The 7,500-nt window shown below is 45.6% G+C and overlaps 3 non-coding genes across 3 annotated transcripts in view; all 3 read left to right on the top strand.

The window, feature by feature from the left end:
* The first annotated feature begins 3,792 nt into the window (after positions 1-3,792).
* Positions 3,793-5,712, top strand: LOC123719912. The gene has a single exon (XR_006756009.1). It is a non-coding gene; the product is annotated as a small subunit ribosomal RNA (ribosomal RNA).
* A 357-nt stretch (positions 5,713-6,069) lies between these two features.
* Positions 6,070-6,227, top strand: LOC123719920. Its single transcript, XR_006756016.1, has one exon. It is a non-coding gene; the product is annotated as a 5.8S ribosomal RNA (ribosomal RNA).
* Positions 6,228-7,069: 842 nt separating this feature from the next.
* Positions 7,070-7,500, top strand: part of LOC123719916 — a 3,952-nt gene continuing 3,521 nt past the window's right edge. Inside the window, exon 1 of the ribosomal RNA XR_006756013.1 lies at positions 7,070-7,500. This exon is cut by the window's right edge and continues 3,521 nt beyond it. This is a non-coding gene — a ribosomal RNA (large subunit ribosomal RNA).

Here is a 7,500-nt window from a genome sequence, read left to right as displayed (position 1 = left end):
GATATCGTGCCGTTGAGCGGCATCTTGTCGCGTCGCGTGGCGATCTTGTACGAGAAACATTCGGCGCGAAGCTGCCGACCGGCCGGTCGGTCGCGCGTCGCTCTTGTGCGAGAAACATTTTCTATTTTGTATTGTAAAACACGCAACGCACAATAAATATATAAAAAATACATACATAAATACATATATACATACACACATACAAAATGATAAAAATTCATTTTGCATCATATTAAAAATAAAAAAATAAAAAATATTAATATACAAACCTAAACCTAACCTAACCTAACCGAACAATGGATGATAATTGGTTTTTGTACTGCTCCGACGCTACGGGAAATGCAGCCCCTCCACCCTTGCGTACCAAAAGCGCAGGGCATTTTATTCAAGCCTACGCAGCCTCGGCTTTTTTTGGTCGCCTTCGGCGACCAGCCTCAGCCGCTACGGCTTGCATGATGCCCGCGCTTTGGGTACGGCGGGTGAGGGCTGCTCTCCCTGCGCGCCTCCGAGCTTTATATACACTCTAGGGGTAGGGCAGACAAGACCGCGTGGATAGTGGGGCGCTCTGATTCGGTTTTGGGTACTTTTTGGATATTCAATAAGCTAAGTAAGTAAGTAAGTAAGTAAACACTCAATTCTCACTCAAGAATTACAATATAATACACAAAATTTACAACTTACAAACAATGAAATGAATGATCTTTTTCTCGTATGCATCGCAAATGATCGATACTTTCAAAATAATCTGAACCCTTACACTTAGTCAACTCAAAGTGATTGACGTTTGACATCAATTTTATGTCGGTTTTATGAAATAGATTTTGGTCGGCGGTCGGTAACGGCCATATATGTCTTATATATCAATTTGTATGAAAAAGTTTCAAAAAAAAAAAAAAAAACTCAATCAACTAAGTAAGTAAGTAAGTAAGCAAGCACTTAAGTTTCTTTTAGTGAGTACTATCTAGAATAATTAAAAATATCGACATTTAAAATCGACGGTCCCTATTTGGAAGGTTAACCTATAGCCCTAATAATAATTATATTATTATGATTATGACAATGTTGATGTTGTTGCACTAGACACACCATAATAAACCATAAATAGTTTTTCTTACCAGAAGAGTTTTTATTTTTAAATATTCAATTTTAACTAGAAACGTATCGCTATCGCTAACAAAACCCCACACCACACACCACCACACGTTACACACATATACTTGACAGAGTAGATACTATCTACATATCTATCGACAGAGTTGTAGATATCGTGCCGTTGAACGGCATCTTGTCGCGTCGCGTGGCGATCTTGTACGAGAAACATTTTCCTCTGACATTGTATCGGAATAATTATTATAATTCATTATTATACATACATACATACATACATACATACATACATACATACATACATACATACATACATACATACATATTATTAATAAATTAATTGTTTTTTTTTTTTTTTTTTTTTTCTTCAAATAAACCCACATTGCCATTTCTCTGAGCGTGTGCTGCGAGCTTCAACGAGAAACATTCGGCCGCGAAACTGTCGAGCGGCCGGCCGTCGCGCGCCGCACCTGTACGAGAAACATTTTCCTCTGACGTTGCATCGGAATAATTATTATAATTCATTATTATACATACATACATACATACATACATACATATTATTAATAAATATAATTGTTTTTTCTTTTCTTCAAATAAACCCACATTGCCATTTCTCTGAGCGTGTGCTGCGAGCTTCAACGAGAAACATTCGGGCGCGAAACTGTCGAGCGGCCGGCCGTCGCGCGCCGCACCTGTACGAGAAACATTTTCCTCTGACGTTGCATCGGAATAATTATTATAATTCATTATTATACATACATACATACATACATACATACATACATACATACTGTACATATTATTAATAAATATAATTGTTTTTTTTGTTTTTTCTTTTCTTCAAATAAACCCACATTGCCATTTCTCTGAGCGTGTGCTGCGAGCTTCAACGAGAAACATTCGGCGCGAAACTGTCGAGCGGCCGGCCGTCGCGCGCCGCACCTGTACGAGAAACATTTTCCTCTGACGTTGCATCGGAATAATTATTATAATTCATTATTATACATACATACATACATACATACATACATATTATTAATAAATATAATTGTTTTTTCTTTTCTTCAAATAAACCCACATTGCCATTTCTCTGAGCGTGTGCTGCGAGCTTCAACGAGAAACATTCGGGCGCGAAACTGTCGAGCGGCCGGCCGTCGCGCGCCGCACCTGTACGGAGAAACATTTTCCTCTGACGTTGCATCGGAATAATTATTATAATTCATTATTATACATACATACATACATACATACATACATACATACATACATACATATTATTAATAAATATAATTGTTTTTTTTGTTTTTTCTTTTCTTCAAATAAACCCACATTGCCATTTCTCTGAGCGTGTGCTGCGAGCTTCAACGAGAAACATATCTATCAATACAAATGTCTATGCAAAAAAAAGAAAACAAACAAAATCATATCAGTCAATAAAATAAATAATAATATTTTTTTACTACTACTACTACTACTACTACTAGTACTACTACGTGCTACTACTGCACGCCAATACACATACATAATAAAATGAAAAATCGTCTCTCTCTCGCTCGCTCTACGAGAAACATTCGACGTCGCTCCAATGCCGACGCGGACTATTGCTCTCGGTATAGATGTGGAGCGAAACAGTCGTGCGCACAGCGTCGACTCGTTCTCGTTGGCCGCGCGTCGTTCGTCTCAAATAGACACGAACGACGGACGAGAGAGAATGTGTTCTTGTTTTTGTGTTGTGCGAAGTGTGAGAATATTATATACATATATTCGCGCATGGATGATATAGATATGGGTATGGATTTTCGGAGGAAATTATATCAAATTCGTATTTCGAATGCGAGACCGCCGAGATCTTTCCCATCTCTCTCCTCTCTCTGTGTGTGTGGTGTATAGTACATTTTATATATCTCTCTTGTGTCAACACAAAATAACAAAGAATATACATACTTACTCCCTCCTCATATTTTATATAATATAATATAAAATTATATTATAGCAGCACCGCGTTCGCAGACCGTATGGTGATGTTACCAATCGACCAAGATTTGGGACCGTCTCTCTCCCCCGGTGTTATCTGTGATGTTAAAAGAATACGCTTCTAGGCACTAACCTCAACGCAGGGCGCCTAGCGTGTTCGACACGTGCGCGGTCGCCACGGCGACCGTATATGGAAAGAATGTATAAAAGAGGACGCACACCGCGCCCATCGTCGAAACGGTGTGCGCAGCGTCGTGTTGGAATTTATCCCTCAAGCTCCGGGCGTTGATCGTATCTAGTGCGAATCATGCGTGTGTGTGCGCATGTAATTGCCAGCCGAGTTTTAATATGTTTACAATAACGTATTGAATAAAAATTGAGAAGGTTGCGTTTAGATGAATGTTCAATTTTCAAATTGTCACAACATCGATTCCCGCCCGCGGGGTCGTGTTCGTTGCAGTTTTATGTCCCTCACAGTGGTCGAGCATCGTTGTACATCACCTCGTTGCGAGATCGTGACGGGACGGCCGCTCGTAGACCGGTCAAAGTTAGTCTATCGATATGAAGCGCGAACGTCGCGTCGCGTGCAAATTCGACGCGTTACGTTCACGCGTGTCGAGAAGGCGCGCGCGCCCCTCGACGCCGCCGAGCCAGCGGCTCGCCGAAGCCGCGTGACCGCGGTGTAGGCGTGTCGTTTGCGTAAGCAGCTCCCTGGTTGATCCTGCCAGTAGTTATATGCTTGTCTCAAAGATTAAGCCATGCATGTCTCAGTGCAAGCCGTATTAAGGCGATACCGCGAATGGCTCAATATATCAGTTTTGGTTCCTTAGATCTTACTCAGTTACTTGGATAACTGTGGTAATTCTAGAGCTAATACATGCAATCAGAACTCCTGACCAGTGATGGGATGAGTGCTTTTATTAGATCAAAACCAATCGGCGGAGGGCCATGCGTCCGAAGTCGTTAATTTTGATGAATCTGGATAACTTTTGCCGATCGGCACGGTCCAGTACCGGCGACGCATCTTTCAAATGTCTGCCTTATCAACTTTCGATGGTAGTTTCTGCGACTACCATGGTTGTCACGGGTAACGGGGAATCAGGGTTCGATTCCGGAGAGGGAGCCTGAGAAACGGCTACCACATCCAAGGAAGGCAGCAGGCGCGCAAATTACCCACTCCCGGCACGGGGAGGTAGTGACGAAAAATAACGATACGGGACTCTTACGAGGCCTCGTAATCGGAATGAGTACACTTTAAATATTTTAACGAGGAACAATTGGAGGGCAAGTCTGGTGCCAGCAGCCGCGGTAATTCCAGCTCCAATAGCGTATACTAAAATTGTTGCGGTTAAAAAGCTCGTAGTTGCATTTGTGCGCCGCGCTGTCGGTGCACCGCATCCGCGGTGATACTGACACGTCTGCGGAGCATATCGTCGGTGAGCCGGCGGTAAAACGCCGGTTCAATATCAAAATCCTATCGCGGTGCTCTTCGGTGAGTGTCGAGGTGGGCCGACAATTTTACTTTGAACAAATTAGAGTGCTCAAAGCGGGCTCAAAATGCCGCTTGAATATTTCGTGCATGGAATAATAGAATATGATCTCGGTTCTATTTTGTTGGTTTTCAGAACTTCCGAGGTAATGATTAATATGGGATAACTGGGGGCATTCGTATTGCGACGTTAGAGGTGAAATTCTTGGATCGTCGCAAGACGAACATCAGCGAAAGCATTTGCCAAAGGTGTTTTCATCAATCAAGAACGAAAGTTAGAGGTTCGAAGGCGATTAGATACCGCCCTAGTTCTAACCGTAAATATGTCATCTAGCGATCCGCCGACGTTACTACAATGGCTCGGCGGGCAGCTTCCGGGAAAACCAAAGATTTTGGACTCCGGGGGGGAGTATGGTTGCAAAGCTGAAACTTAAAGGAATTGACGGAAGGGCACCACCAGGAGTGGAGCCTGCGGCTTAATTTGACTCAACACGGGAAATCTCACCAGGCCCCGGGACACCGGAAGGATTGACAGATTAACAGCTCTTTCTTGATTCGGTGGGTGGTGGTGCATGGCCGTTCTTAGTTGGTGGAGGCGATTTGTCTGGTTAATTCCGGTAACGAACGAGACTCTAGCCTGCTAAATAGGCGTCGTCATTCAAGGTGTGCGCGACTCTCGGGGGGCGCAACTCACTGGCGACGTATTAAAATTCTTCTTAGAGGGACCGGGGCGGCTTCGAGCCGCACGAGATTGAGCAATAACAGGTCTGTGATGCCCTTAGATGTCCTGGGGCCGCACGCGCGCTACACTGAAGGAATCAACATGTTCTCCCTGGCCTAGAGGCCCGCGGCAACCCGTTGAAACTCCTTCGTGCTGGGGATTGGGGTTTGCAATTATCCCCCATAAACGAGGAATTCCTAGTAAGCGCGAGTCATAAGCTCGCGTTGATTACGTCCCTGCCCTTTGTACACACCGCCCGTCGCTACTACCGATTGAATGATTTAGTGAGGTCTTCTGGACCGACACGCGGTGGCCTCACGGCCGTCGGCGTTGCTGGGAAGTTGACCAAACTTGATCATTTAGAGGAAGTAAAAGTCGTAACAAGGTTTCCGTAGGGGAACCTGCGGAAGGATCATTAACGTTGGTTTTTTCTTTTTGTTTTGTTGTTGTCAAAGACTCGCAAAAAAAGAAAAAAATACAAAAAAACACGTGAATGATACGAATCAAAATCGAATCCGAGACGGTTGACTCTCTCTCGTCGATTCGCGACGTGTGCGTTGCGACACGCTTTGATTAGCGTTCGCTATCGCCTATTGATACTTTGAAATAATATTTTTAATTTTTGTGTACAACCACGCAAATAAAAGAGATTTTCTTTCTTTTCATTTGTCGTACACGTTAATGATAAGTATTATTTTCAAATTTTTTTGTTTAATTTTTTTCGCACCTTTTATATTTTCTCATACAAAAACACACACACAAAAACAAAAACGATTACCCTGAACGGTGGATCACTTGGCTCGCGGGTCGATGAAGAACGCAGTTAACTGCGCGTCATAGTGTGAACTGCAGGACACATTTGAACATCGACATTTCGAACGCACATTGCGGTCCGTGGAGAAATATCCAGGACCACTTCCTGTCTGAGGGCCGGCTGCATAAAAACAAAAAGCCACACTGTTCGCGTGACGAGCGGCGATCGGCTGCGACTCCGGTCGTAGCGGCCCGCATCTCTGTCGCGCGTGCAATTGACGGTTTCGCTAGGCCGCCGAGCGGCTCGAACGATCCGTTCGAATATATGTTCGATTGACGACTCGTCATCCGTATTGGCCGTGTTAAGCCACGTCTATACGATACTTTTGTCGCACAACATAAATTCTCCCCGCCGCACCGTGTCTCCCGCGGCACGGGTGCTGCGCGTCGAGTCTTTACGCAACGACAACGACAACGACGACAACGACGTTCGCGTTTACGCGTCGCGCGTGTTTGCTCGCATCGTCCCGGTCCCGCATGGCGATCGCGCGACGGTCGGCGCCGGTGCGCGCGTCGACGTGTCTCGACGCTGTCGTTGAAAGTTGTCGGCGTTCGGCTCAGTTTCTCTTACTCTCGCGAGAGGAAGCGAAACGCGCGCGCCCGCTGCTCTGAGCGGTTGCGCCCAGTGTGTGCGTGCGGTGTTTGTGCAATTGTAGTGTGTACGAAATTATTGTGACGTGTGTTCTTAAAACGGACGGAACGATGCCGTCGTTAACGAACAACAACAGAAGAACCGCTTGGTGGTGTGCGATTGATTGATTTCGCGCAACGCGACATCTATGTGTCGCCACCACCACGCTGTTCGCAAGGTGCCGCGCCGCTTTCGTGCGAGCGCATATAATGTAGGCGGACTCGGACGTCCGGAGGGCGCGTGGCGTCGTCGACGCGCTTGTAAAAATAGCGTGTCGCGTACGCCCGTTGCGGCCGACGGATATCGCGTCTGCCTCACACCTTTTTATCGTTGGCCTCAGATCTAGGGAGGATCACCCAGCCGATATTTAAGCATATTAGTAAGCGGAGGAAAAGAAACTAACCAGGATTCCCTTAGTAGCTGCGAGCGAACAGGGATGAGCCCAGCACTGAATCCCGCGGTCGTCTCGGTCGCGGGAGATGTGGTGTTCGGGAGGTTCCGCTTTCTCGCGGACTCCGCTACCGTCCAAGTTCGTCTTGAACGGGGCCGTTTTCCCGCAGAGGGTGCCAGGCCCGTAGCGACGGGGCGAGTCTGCGAGAGGGACACTCCTAAGAGTCGGGTTGCTTGAGAGTGCAGCCCTAAGTGGGTGGTAAACTCCATCTAAGGCTAAATATCACCGCGAGACCGATAGCGAACAAGTACCGTGAGGGAAAGTTGAAAAGAACTTTGAAGAGCGGGTTCAAGAGTACGTGAAACCGTTCA

This window comes from Pieris brassicae, unplaced genomic scaffold (genome assembly GCF_905147105.1).
Source record: "Pieris brassicae unplaced genomic scaffold, ilPieBrab1.1, whole genome shotgun sequence".
Taxonomy (NCBI): Eukaryota; Metazoa; Arthropoda; class Insecta; order Lepidoptera; family Pieridae; genus Pieris; species Pieris brassicae.
This window is presented reverse-complemented; position numbering and strand designations above follow the sequence as displayed.